This window comes from Heterodontus francisci, unplaced genomic scaffold (assembly GCF_036365525.1).
Source record: "Heterodontus francisci isolate sHetFra1 unplaced genomic scaffold, sHetFra1.hap1 HAP1_SCAFFOLD_673, whole genome shotgun sequence".
Classification (NCBI taxonomy): domain Eukaryota; kingdom Metazoa; phylum Chordata; class Chondrichthyes; order Heterodontiformes; family Heterodontidae; genus Heterodontus; species Heterodontus francisci.
The window spans coordinates 414,308-428,561 of record NW_027140392.1 but is presented as its reverse complement, the minus strand read 5'-3'; the positions used below and the strand labels follow the sequence as shown (position 1 = coordinate 428,561).

General features: G+C 44.8%; 1 long non-coding RNA gene across 1 annotated transcript; it reads left to right on the top strand.

Moving 5' to 3' along the window:
* The first annotated feature begins 349 nt into the window (after positions 1 to 349).
* On the top strand, positions 350 to 12,187 carry LOC137359610 (uncharacterized). The gene is made up of 4 exons (XR_010971543.1): positions 350 to 431; positions 5,639 to 5,787; positions 8,146 to 8,243; positions 12,039 to 12,187. It is a non-coding gene; the product is annotated as an uncharacterized lncRNA (long non-coding RNA).
* The last annotated feature ends 2,067 nt before the right edge of the window (positions 12,188 to 14,254 follow it).

Genomic DNA, 14,254 nt, shown 5'->3' with positions numbered 1-14,254 from the left:
CGCAGGTCTCTAAGGAGGTCTCCACTTCCTCATCGTCACCTCATTCTTTAAATAGTCACACTCTGGAACTCCCTCTGCTTCTGTTTAACTTTAGACAGTCTTTGCTAACTTTTTAAACATTGGGTCAGCTTGCTCAGCCTCGACCAAGGAAGATCTGTTTAACACATCCTTTTTGTCCTCTGAATTCCCAAAGAAGGTTTCAGATAACTAGGTAGGAGGGTCATCAGTCTGCAGTGTCAGTTCATCCTCCTCTGATGGAGCTTGTTTGACCATGGACCATCACAACACAAAGGCAGGAAAAATGTCAGTGGCCTTCTCCTGTAACTGCTCTGTCTATCTCATCTATTTCAGTCTCTTGAAAACCACTGGAGAAGCTAGCACCTTCACCCTGACCAGATCATTACCCAGGAACAGGACCACCCTGTCTACAGGTAAATTAGGGACAATCCCCAGGGTTACCAGTCCTGAAACAAAGCTGCACTCTAGGTATATTCGATATGGAGTCCTGGGCATTTACCTTCCCCAATACTGATGACTAATACTTGAGCGTTCGATGCCCTCTCTGGGGGAGAGTTCATGCATTTTCCCAGCAGGAGGGAATGGGTGGCCCCTTTATCCCAAGTATGGCTTTGGGCTTACTTGCTGCATTCGAGGGGTATTTGGTCACTTTTCCTTAGGATACAAAATCCTGCTATCTCGCAGGGATTTTCTTAAATTTTCCAGCACTCTCTGTGTTGGGCATACTGGGTCTTACTGCCACAGTTAAAGTCACAGCCTGGTCTTCTGTGTTTCCCATCAGGGCCCCATTCCCTGAACTGGTCTGGTGTATCCTGATTAATCCGACAGATTTTCACTGTAACGTCCAGCAGTCAGCTCGGAGGTGATTGTTACAGTGGAAACACACAGGCTTTTGGGCGTCACTCCTGTTCTCAGCATTGTCTGCTCTGGCCTAAGGAGGACCCGTTGTGTTTCCACCTCTCCCTTCTTGCTCATGGCTGTTTTACTTTATTCGTTCATGAGATGTGGGCGACGCTGGCTAGGCCAGCATTTATTACCCATCTGTAATTGCCCTGGAGAAGGAGTTGGTGATCTGTCTTCTTGAACCGCTGCAGTCCATGTCGGGTAGGTACACCCACAGTGCTGTCAGGAAGGGAGTTCCAGGATTTTGATCCAGCGACAGTGAAGGAACAGCGATATAGTTCTAAGTCAGGATGGTGTGTGACTTGGAGGGGAACTTGCAGATGGTACTGTTCCTATGAATTTGCTGCCCTGTCCTTCTAGGTGGTGGAGATCGCGGGTTGGAAGGTGCTGTCTAAGGAGCCTTGGTGCGTTGCTGCAGTGAATCTTGTAGATGGTACATACTGCTGCCTCTGTGCATTTATGGTGGAGGGAGTAAATGTTTGTAGATGGGGTGTGACAATCTGGAGCGTTGCTTTGTCCTGGATGGTGTCGAGCTTCTTGAATGTTGTTGGAGCTGCACACATCCAGGCAAGTGGAGAATATTCCATCACACTCCTGACTTGTGCCTTGTAGATGGTGGACAGGCTTTGGAGAGTCAGGAGGTGAGTTACTCGCTGCAGAACTCCAAGCCTCTGACCTGTTCTTGTCACCACTGTATTTATATGGTTACTCCACAAGCAAATGGACCGCTGGGTGTAGCACTACCTAGAACTGTACTCCAGGGAGAATGTTATCACTGAGACTGCCTTCAATGCAGCCCAGTCTCTGCCAGTCATGGATGAGCTGGACGTACAGCCAACAAAATCGGAACTCAGTGATGCCATTGATTCTCTAGCCAGCGGAAAAGGACGGGAAGGACGGAATTACCCCTGAAATCATCAAGACTGCCAAGCCTGCTATACTTTCAGCACTCTACGAACTGCTTTGCCTGTGCTGCAATGAGATAGCAGTACCACAGGACAGGCGCGATGCCAATATCATCACCCTCTAAAAGAACAAATGTGACCACGGTGACAGCAGCAACTACCGTGGAATCTCCCTGCTGAGCATAGTGGGGAACGTCTTCGCTCGTGTCACCTTAAACAGGCTCCAGAAGCTGGCTGAGCGTGTCTATCCTGAGGCAAAGTGTGGCTTTCCAGCAAAGAGATCCACCATTAACATGCTATTCTCCCTTCGCCAGCTACAGCAGGAATGCCGCGAACAACAGATGCCCCTCTACGGTGTTTTCGTTGATCTCACCAAAGCCTTTGACCTCGTCAGCAGACGTGGTCTCTTCAGACTATTAGAAAAGATTGGATGCCCACCAAAGCTACTAAGTATCATCACCTCATTCCATGACAATATGAAAGGTACAATTCAGCATAGCGGGGCCTCATTAGAACCCTTTCCTATCCTGAATGGCGTGAAACAGGACTGTGTTCTCGCACCTTTGGGATTTTCTTCTCCCTGCTGCTCTCACATGCGTTCAAGTCTTCAGAAGAAGGAATTTTCCTCCACACAAAATCAGGGGGCAGGTTGTTCAACCTTGCCCGTCTTGGAGCGAAGTCCAAAGTCCGAAAAGTCCTCATCAGGGAACTCCTCTTTCCTGAAGACGCTGCATTAACATCTTATACTGAAGAGTGTCTGCAGAGACTCATCGACAGGTTTGCGGCTGTCTGCAATGAATTTGGCTCAACCATCAGCCTCAAGAAAACGAATATAATGGGACAGGACGTCAGAAATGCTCCATCCATCAATATCGGCGACCATACTCTGGAAGTGGTTCAAGAGTTCACCTAACTAGGCTCAACCATCACCAGTAACCTGTCTCTCGATGCAGAATTAAACAAGCGCATGGGAAAGGCTTCCACTGCTATGTCCAGACTGGCCAAGAGAGTGTGGAAAAATGGCGCACTGACACGGAACACAAAAGTCCAAGTGTATCAAGCCTGTGCCCTCAGTACCTTGCTCTATGGCAGCGAGACCTGGACAACGTATGTCTGTCAAGAGCGACGTCTCAATTCATTCCATCTTCACTGCCTCCGGAGAATCCTTGGCATCAGGTGGCAGGACCGTATCTCCACCACAGAAGTCCTCGAGGCGGCCAACATCCCCAGCATATACTAAGCCAGCGGCGCCTGAGATGGCTTGGCCCTGTGACCCACATGGAAGATGGCAGGATTCCCAAGGACACATTGTGCAGCAAACTCGTCACTGGTACCAGACCCACCGGCCGTTCATGTCTCCACTTTAAAGACGTCTGCAAACGCGACATGACGTCCTGTGACATTGATCACAGGTCGTGGGAGTCAGTTGCCAGCGATCGCCAGAGCTGGTGGGCAGCCATAAAGGCGCGGCTAAAGTGTGGTGAGTCGAAGAGACTTAGCAGTTGGCAGGAAAAAAGACAGAAGTGCAAGGAGAGAGCCAACTATGTAACAGCACCGACAACCAATTTTATCTGCTGCACCTGTGGAAGAGTTTGTCACTCTAGAATTGGCCTTTATAGCCACTTCATGCGTTGTTTCACAAACCACTGACCACCTCCAGGCACTTATCCATTGTCTCGGAGACAAGGAGGCCAAAGAAGGAGTTCAGTTGCTGGTCCGTGGTAACCCCAGGATGTTGATAGTGGGGGATTCAGTGATGGTAATGCAAATGTATGTCAAGGGGAAGATGTTTAGATTCTCTCTTGTTGGAGATGATCATTGCCCAGCACTTGTGTGGCGCGAATGTTACTTGCCACTTAGCAGCTCAAGCCTGGATATTGTCCTAGTGTTGCTTGTTTTCTACACAGACTGCTTCAGTATTTGAGGAGTCACGAATGGTGCTGAACGTTGTGCAATAATCAGCGAACATCCCCACTTCTGACCTTATGATTGAAGGAAGGTCATTGATGAAGCAGCTGAAGACGGTTGGGCCAAGGACACTACCCTGAGGAACTCCTGCAGTGATGTCCTGGAGCTCGGATGATTGACCTCCAACTCTAATCCTGTTATATTTTTCAGGTTCACGTGCAAAATGGTTGGCACATGTTTTAGGATTTCGGCTTTCCTAGCTTTTGGATGGATAGTAATCCCTTACTGCTCAGTTCTGTACAGAAATGTAGTTAGGCCACACTTAGAATATTGGGTGCAATTCTGGTCGCCACACTACCAGAAGGACGTGGAGGCTTTGGAGAGGGTACAGATGAGGTTTACCAGGATGTTGCCTGGTCTGGAGGGCATTAGCTATGAAGAGAGGTTGGATAAACTCGGATTGTTTTCACTGGAACGATGGAGGTGGAGGGGCGACATGATAGATGTTTTCAAAGTTATGAGTGGCATGGACAGAGTGGATAGTCAGAAGCTTTCTCCCTGGGTGGAAGTGTCAGTTACGAGGGGACATAGGTTTAAGGTGAGTGGGGCAAAGTTTAGAGGGGATGTGCGAGGCAAGTTCTTTACACAGAGGGTGGTGAGTGTCTGGAACTTGCTGCCGGGGGAGGTGGTGGAAGCAGGTACGATAGCGACGTTTAAGAGGGATCTTGACAAATACATGAATGGGATGGGAATAGAGGGATATGGTCCCCGGAAGTGCAGAAGGTTTTAGTTTAGGCAGGCATCAAGATCGGCGCAGGCTTGGAGGGCCGAATGGCCTGTTCCTGCGCTATACTGTATTTTGTACAATCCTCAACCTTCAACGAATAGGGCATTTAACCTGCCCCAAGTTACTTCACTCTGGGTTAGGAAGGTACTGCCTCAAATGTGGACATTTTAATACTCCAGCAGCGAAAAACCCAATTAAAACTATATTGAAGTTTTTGAAGTTTTGCGAGGGAACCATTTGGTTCCCCACTCCCAATTTCCCAACTGTCTTTGGTTTTTGATCCCAGATGCGAGCCCCAAATTTATGTTACACTTCAGGTGAGGAGGGGTCGAAAGGCTCCTGTCTTGTTTCTCTCCTTGTTCGATGCCACAGGCTTTATTCCTTTTTAAATAGTGCATGTGTTTACCAATTCAGTGAGTGTTTAATACTTCAAGTGCTAGGATCATAAAAGAATCAATCAGGCAGGTTTTCTTTAGTTTAAACAAGAAAGAGGTTATTTTATTGTACTGAAAATCAAATACCGATTGAAGTAAAATAGTAAACTCTGCTTCAACTTTCATACTCACACACACGCACACACACACACAAATGAGAATCACACGTACACACAAATAGGTTACAGAGTGATGGAGAATAGTTTGGGTTGGATTAGAGTCCAGAAGAAGTAAAACTAATGTACAGTTTGTGGGGTAATGTAATTCATTTTTCCTCTGACTGAATTCATGGTTCCAAAGTCTCTGGCTGGTAGAAGTGGACATGCAGCTGGTCCGCCTGGTTCAGGGGTTTCTTGGAGACAGTAACGCTCAGTGGCTTTCTTCCTCGGTCTCTGTAGCAATGGTGGACTTGGATGTTCTGCAGTCACAGACAGATTACAACATTTACAATGTTACCTGGGGAGAGAAAGAGAGCGTAAGACAGCCCAACCAGGGTCTTGCATGGGTTAGCTTGCAAAGTTTGTCTGCTGTGTGTAACAAAAAGTTACAAGTTTACATAGACTGGGGTAGGGGGGAGGGGGGGCTGTCACATGGTCTATCAGTACCTTTCTTCCTTTAATGAGTTTCAAAGTCTAAGAATCCCAAATCTCTCTCAAATTATATTGTAAATGTTTCTCCTGCAGGTACGTCTCCGCGAGTAAATGCTGCAAGACGGCTTTAAATGTCTTGCTAATGAGGGTGATCCCAGATAATCTACTCAATTGTTCAAAACATTGTCGTGGGTGGGAGCTTTGAAGACATACATCTCCACTTCGATGTCCTGGAATGTGAGGTATTTCAATGCAAATTGTGGTGGCCATCTTGACTACCAACTTTTTAAATGTTAAATGCAGGATTCCAGCTTTCCAATTTCAAAGTTTAATGTTGGTTTCCAACCAGTGAGTTAAAAATTCTCATTCAGCATAGCATGTTTTCTTGGCAGGAGGTATTAGAAAGGCGTGCTGCACTTCAAGATGTTAATACAAAAAGAATCCTGGTTGCTGAGGGAAATAAGAGTGGAAATTGTGAAGGAACTAACCATAGTTTTCCTTACGCACAGGGATGGTGCCAAAGGACTGGAGAATTGTAAATGTTACACCATTGTCCTAAAAAGAGTGTAAGGACAAGCCCAGCAAATAGAGGACAGCCAGTTAATCCATGGTGCTGGGAAAGCTTTTAAAACAATAATCCAAAACAAAATTAACTGACTGGGACAAATGTGGATGAATTTGGCCTCACCAAAGCCTTGTATAAATGCAGCAAGACACCCTTTCTCCTGTATTTCAATCCTCTCGCTATGAAGGCCAACATACCATTTTCCTCCTTAACTGCCTGCTGCACCTGTATGTTTACTTTCAGCAACTGGTGCACAAGGACACCCAGGTCTCACTGCACCTCCCCCTCTCCAAAGTTATCATCGTTCAGACAATCTGCCTTTCTGTTTTTGACACCAAAGTGGATAACTTCACATGTATCCACATGATACTGCATCTACCATGTATTTCCCACTCACTCAACCTGTCCACATCACACTGGAGCTTCTCTGCATCCTCCTCACAGCTCACCCTCCCACCCAGCTTTGTGTCATCTGCAAACTTGGATATATTACATTTACTCTTACTGTTTGTTTCCTGTCTGCCAACTAGTTCTCTATCCATGTCAGTACCATACCCTCAATCCCATGGGATTTAACTTTTGCACGCTAATCTCCTGTGTGGGACCTTATTGAAAGCCTTATTAAAGCCCAAATACAACACATCCACTCGTTCCCTCTTATCTAGTCTATTAGTTACATCCTCAAAAATTCCAGTAGATTTTCCAAGCATGATTTCCCTTTCCTAAATCCATGCTGACTGTGTCCGATCCTGTCACTGTTTCCCAAGTGCTCTGTTATTACATATTTTATAATGGACTCTAGCATTTTCCCCACTACTGATGTCAGGATAACCCCTCTATAATTCACTGTTGTCTCTTTACCTCTTTTTTTTAAAATAGTGAGGTTACATTGGCTACCCTCCAATCCATTGTAACTGTTCCAGGATAGAATTTTGAAGAATGACCAGCAATGCATCTACTATTTCTAGAGTCACTTCCTTAAGTACTTTGGGATGTAGATTATCAGGCCCTGGGGATTTATCAGCCTTCAATCCCATCAATTTACCCAACACCATTTCCCTATTAATACTGATTTGTGTCCTCCTTTGAGAAGAAAGAACCAAAGTATGTATTTAATTATTCTGCCATTTCTTTGTTCCCTATTACTTCAAAACAGCATTTGATGAAGTGTCACTTAACAGGCTTGTCGACAAAGATAAAGCCCATGTAATAAAAGGGACAAAGTTGTCTGCATGACAGGAAGCAGAGAGAGGGGATGAAAGGTTGTTGTTAGAACTGAAGGAATTTTCCCACAGGGGTCGTTACTAGGTCTGTAACTTTTCATGATATATTTTAGCCACTTGGACTTGAGTGTAGATTAGAGATACAGCACTGAAACAGGCCCTTCAGCCCACCGAGTTTGTGCCGACTATCAACCACCCATTTATACCAGTCCTGCACTAATTCCGTATTCCGACCACATCCCCACCTGTCCCTATATTTCCCTACCACCTACCTATACTAGGGGCAATTGCTAATGGCCAATTTACCTATCAACCTGCAAGTCTTTGGCATGTGGGAGGAAACCAGAGCACCCGGAGGAAACCCACGCAGACACAGGGAGAACTTGCAAACTCCACACAGGCAATACCCAGAATTGAACCCGGGTTGCTGGAGCTGTGAGGCTGCGGTGCCAACCACTGCACCACTGTGCCGCCCTGTAAATGGCACAATTGTAAATTTTACACTTGCCACAAAACCTGGAAGTGTATTGCACAATGAGGATGATATTGACAGACATCAAGTGGATATAGACAGACTGATGGAATGGACGTACACATGGTAGATAAACATTAACAGAAACGCAAAATGATACATTTTTCATAGGATGGACAGGAGAGGCAATGGAAAATAAAGGGTGTAATTTTAATGGGGGTGCAGCAGCAGTTTGGATGCATGTGAATAATTCTATGGCAGGGCATGCAGATAAGATTGTTAAAAATGACATGCTGTGTGACTGTTACAAAGACAAACTATCCCTCCTTGTCTTTCACAGACGTACTGCAGCCTGTTACAATGTTGGTGTCTTCCTCCCACACCTCTCCACAGTCGTCCAGCCAGAAGGAACTACTATTACCTTCTTATTATTTCATGGTAAGTGGGCGCCGCTGTCTGGGCCAGCATTCATTGCCCATCGCTAATTGCTCTTGAGAAAGTGGTGGTGAGCTGCCTTCTTGATCCAACTGGTGCAGGTACACCCACAGTGCTGTTAGGAAGGGATTTCCAGGATTTTGACCCAGTGAGAGTGAAGGAACAGCGATATAGTTCCAAGTCCGGATGATGTGTGACTTGGAGGGGAACTTGCAGTGGTGATGTTCCCATGCATCACTGCCCTTGTCCTTCTTTGTGGTAGAGGTCGCGGGTTTGGAAGGTACTGTTCAAGGAGCCTTGGTGCGTTGCTGCAGTGCATCTTGTAGATGGTACACACTGCTGCCCCTGTGTGCTGGTGCTGGAGGGAGTCAATAACACTACGTACACAATAAATCAATCAAGCAGGGCTGCTTTGTCCTGGATGGTGTTGAGTTCCTGGAATGCTGTTGGAGCTTCACCCATCCAGGCAAGTGGAGAGTATTCCATCGCACTCCTGATTTGTGCCTTATAGATGGTGGAAAGTCTTTGGGGAGTCAGGAAATGAGTTACTCGCCTCAGGATTCCTAGCCTCTGACCTGCTGTTGTAGCTGCAATTCAGCTTCTGTTCAATAATAACCCCTAGAATGGTGATAGTAGAGGATTCAGTGATGGTAACGCCATTGACTGTCAAGGGGAGATGGTTAGATTCTCTCTTATTGGAAATGTTCGTGTCCTGGCACTTTTGCAGCATGAATGCGACTTGCCACTTATCAGTTTCGGGTGCATCCTGGGGTGCAAGTACGTAGTTCCTTGAAAGTGGCAACACAGGTAGACAGGGTGGTGAAGAAGCCATTTGGCATGCCTTCATCGGTCGAGGCATTGAGTACAAGAGTTGGGACGTTATGTTACAGTTATACATAACGTTGGTTAGGCCGCATTTGGAGTACTGTGTGCAGTTCTGGTCGCTGCACCACAGTAAAGATGTGATGAAGCTTGAGAGGGTGCAGAAAAGATTGACAAGGATGTTGCCTGGTCTGGAGGGCTTGAGTTATAAAGAGAGATTGGATAGGCTGGGTCTGTTTTCCCTGGAGCGAAGGAGGCTGAGAGGGGACATGATAGAGGTATATAAAATTCTGAGAGGCATAGATAGAGTAGTTGGCCAGAGTCTGCTTCCATGGTGGGTGGCGACTAAATCTAGAGGACATAGAATTAAGGTGAGAGGGACGAGGTTTAAAGGGGATCAAAGGGGTAAATTTTTCACACAAAGAATAGTGGGTATCAGGAATGAGCTGCCTGAGGAGGTGGTGGAGGCAGGAACAGTAGCGACAGTTAAGAGGCATCTGGACAGGTACTTGAATGAGCAAGGCATAGTAAGATATGGAATTAATGCAGGCAGGTGGAATTAGTATAGATAGGCATCATGGGGTGACTAAATCTGAGGGGGGAGCTGATAGAAGTATACAAAATTATGAAGTGCGTAGATAGGAAGAAACTTTTTTTTTCCCCCTTGGCGCAAGTGTCAATAGCCAGGGGGTAGAGATTTACAGGAAGGGGCAGGAGATTTAGAGGGGAATTGAGGAAAACAAATTCACCCAGAGGGTGGTTGGAATCTGGACCACACTGCCTGAAGGGATGGTAGAGGCAGGAACCCTCATAACATTTAAAAAGTATTTGTAGAAGCACTTGAAACACCATAGCATACAAGGCTATGGGCCAAGTGCCAGAAAATGTGATTAGAATGGATAGGTGCTTGATGGCCAGCATGGATACGATGGGCCGAAGTGTCTGTCTATAGTCTATATAACTCTATGGCTGTACAAAATGAGTGGAGCTGAAGGAGAAGTTGATCAATGTGAAAACAATTTCAGCCAGGCAGAGGAGGGTGGTAGTGGATGGGGACTGGATGGGCCTCTGTTCAAGGAAGAAACAGAGAACCCTAAGACCGTCCTGGTGGGGGATGGAAGGTGCAGATACATTGGACGTCCATCATGAAGAGGAACTGGAAATTGTCAAAATGACGTAGTGCGTCCGAAGAGTCGCAGATGTAGGTGGAAAGAGACTGGACGAGGGGAGAAAAAAATCGATTCAAGATAGGAAGTAATAAGTTCAAGTGGGGCAGGAACAGGCTGAAACAATGAGTCTGCTGGGATAGTCCTGTTTGTGGATTTTAGGAAGGAGGTAGAAGTGGGTTGCCCGTGGTTGTGGGACTGTGAGGTTGGAAGCTGTAGCGGGAAGATCTCCAGAGGAGATGAGGTCAGTTACAGTCCTGTGGACAGCAGCTTGATGTTCGCTGATGGGTTCATGGTCGAGAGGGAAGTAGGAAGAAGTGTCTGAGAGTTGATGCTGAGCCTCTGCAAGGTAGCAGTCGGTACGCTGAACAACAACAGCACCATCCTTGTCTGCAGGTTTGATCACAATGTCGGGATTAGACTTGAGAGAACGGAGTGCAGCAAGTTCAGAGGGGGACAGACTAGAGTGAGTGAGGGGAGCAGAGAAATTGTGATGGCTGATGTTTCACCGACATTTCTCAATGAAACGATCTAAAGTGGGTAAGAGGCCAAAGGGAGGGGTCCAGGTGGAGGGAAAATACTTGAGCTGGGTGAGTGGGTCCACTAGTCAGGGTGGGTGTAGGACTACTGGTGAAGGAAGTGAGGCAGGAGGCGATGACGATGGAAAAGATATCAACGGCATGCCGAGCGTGAGATTAATTGAGGTGGGAGTGTAAGGGGATCTAACTGAGTCCTTTGCTAGGTACAGATCATTAGGTGACAGAGGGGGGGGGGGGAAGGTGCACCTGTTTAAGAATAAGGGGTCACCCATTTAAGACAGAGATGAGGAGACATTGTTTCATCTCAAAGGGTCGAGAGTCTTTGGAATTCTCTTCCTCAAAAGGCAGTGGAAGCAGAGAATTTGAAATTTTTAAATGCAGAACTGGATAGATTTTTGATCAGCAAGGGAGTGAAAGGTTACCGGGGGTAGATGGAAATGTGAAATAATCAGTTCAGCCAGGAACTTATTGAATGGTGGAGCAGGCTCGAAGGGCCGAGTGGCCTACTCCTGCTCCTACTTCGTGTGTTCATATATAAATATATGTTGTTGTTGTTATTGATGGCTTTGGAACAGCTCTGTATACTCACCCCAGCCTGAAAAACAATCTATTTTCTGTGCCTTAGCCAATTGGATGTTCACACAACCACTGCCACTTTGATCATTGGGTTCAGTTTTCCGAAGAAGTCGATTAAATCGCTCTTGATCAAACACCTTCTGAAAGTTTATATACATAACACCAGCTGTACAACCCTCATCAATCCCCTATATTACTCCATCAAATAAATCCTTCAAGCTTGTTAGATACAATTATGTCTTTAACATGTTCATGGTAGTTGACATTTATAAACCCTTGTTTTTCAAAACAGCAGGTATCTGTATCCTGGTTGATGGTTGAAATTTCCCCACCAGGGACGTTAAACTGACTGGTCAGTAAATACAGGGCTTAGTCCATATCTCCTTTTTTTAAACAATGTCTAACATTTACAACCATCCAGTCTCCTGTCATCACTCCAATATCCAAGAAGTATTGGAAGCTCCTGGCCAGTGCCTCTGTTATTTGCACCTTTCCTTCCCTCAACAACTCTCATACCTCCCATGCAGACCATGTAAATGTTCTGCTTTATTGTGGTACAAAAAGGGTTGGATTGAACCTGTTTGTTCAGTGACTGTAATTAATGTAATCCATGGACACTAATTGCGTCACTGGAGGGTTTCCTTCTTCTATTAATACAGGACTACTTTTAATGTGTTCTTCCATCATGTCTGCAGGAGAATCATCCCCGGCACTAACAGGGATCAGCAGCTCCAGCGAAATGGAGAGGATAGATCAGAATCTCAGAATAGATTGGAATGTTACAACAATGGACAGGGGTTTATCCCATTGGTTTGATTATCTTACTGCGGATTATTATTGGATAACATTGGCGCATCGGATCCACTGGGCACTGATGCTGATTCAACACATTTATTATCCCATCCTCGCTGTTGTTGGTGTCCCTGGTAAGTCTCTCTATCCAGCTATTAATTCTATAAACCATGATTAACTGTTTTGCTGTTCTTAACAACGACCACCTTCAAAATATCGTCCTCCATGTGAGCCCATTTGCTGCATAAACTCTGGTCTGTGTCTTTGTCAAATCTACTATACCAATGCTGTCCTGGTTACTCTCCCTGTTACAAGCCACCATAAACCACAGTCTGTACAAAACTCTGCTGTCCATATCCTAATTCACACTAAATCTCATTCACGCAACATCCCTGAGCTCAGTGACCAACATTGTTTTTTGTAGGATAGTATACAAAAAGAAATAAATGGGGTGTGGAAGAAGGGTACCACAATAATTATGGGTGACTTTAATCTGCATGTAAATTGGGCAAATCAGATTGGCAAAGGTAGCCTAAAGAATTATCACATTGAGTGTATTCAGGACAGTTCCTTAGAGCAGCACGTTCTGCAGTCAACCAGAGAGGAAACTATTCTAGAACTGGTAATGTTCAATGAGACAGGATTAATGAAGAACCTCCTAAAAAAGGAGTCTTTAGACAACAATTATCATAACATGATAGCATTTCAATGTTCAGACTGAAGGGAAAGCTGTGGGTCTAAGACTAGTTTTTAAAAAAAACCTAAATAAAGGTAATTATAAGGATATGAAGGCATAGGTGGCAAAAGTGAACTTGGAAACTAGGTTAAAAGGTAGTACAGGAGAGATGCAGTGGCAGATTTTTAAGGAGATACTTACTAACTCTCAGCAAAGATGTATCGCAATGAGAAAGAAAGGCTCTTGCAGAAGGTTGCATCATACGCGGCAAAATAATGAAGTTAAGGATAATATTGAATTGAAAGAAACATGACAAATCTGCAAAGATTGTTGGTGGGTGAGAAGATTGGACAGATTTTAAGAACCAGCAATCAATGTTAAAAAAGAGGGAAAGGTAGAGTGTGGGAGAAAGCCAACTAGTAATCTAAAAATAGAGGATAAGAGTTTATACAAGTATTTAAATAGGGAAATAGAAACTAAAATTAGTGTTAATCCTCTAGAAAGTGAGTTTGCAGAATTAATAATGAGAAACAAGGACATGGTGGAGGTGTTGAACAGCTATTTTCTGTCTGTTTTCATTGTAGAAGACATAGCAAACCTTCCAAATATACCTAAATCAAGAGGCAAAAGGAAGTGAGGAACTTAAAACAATCACTATGACCAGAGAAAAGAGGATACTGGGAAAACTATCACACCTAAAGGCTGATAGGACCCACCATCCGTGGATAACGAAAACAGCTAAAGATAGTATCAAACTTAAAGATTTAGCGGTGCAAAGATGGGTGGCAGGGCAGAAGATTAGACAGAATATAAAAATCAGCAAAGAACAACTAAAGATTGATAAGGAAGGAAACATTAGAGTACGAGGGAAAGCTGGCTAGAAATATAAAGACAGATAGGAAGAGTCTCTATAGATATTTAAAGAAGAAAAGAGTTAACAATGTGAACATTAGTCCTACAGAAAGTGAGTCTGCGAAATTAATAATGGAAAATAAGGAGATAGCAGATGAATTGAGCAGATATTTTGCATTGATCTTCACGATTGAGGATGCAAGTAACATCCCAGTATTAGCTGTAATTCAGGAAATGGAAGGGAGGGAGGGAGAAACCCAAGAAAATTACAATCACCAGGGAAGTGATACTGAGCAAATTGTTGGAGCTGCGGAATGACAGTCCCCCGATCCTGAAGAGTGACTAGTGAGATAATTGATGCGCTGGTTTTGATTTTTCAAAATACCCTAGATTCAGAGAAGGTTTAATTCGATTGGTAAATAACGAACTCCTTTATTCAAAAAGGGAGAGAGACAGAAAGCAGGAAACTACAGGCCAGTTAGCTTAACATCTCTCTTAGGAACAATGTTAGAAGCTATTATTAAATATGTAACAGAGCATTTAGAAAAAGTCAAGGTAATCAGGCAGAATCAACATGGTTTTCTGAAAGGG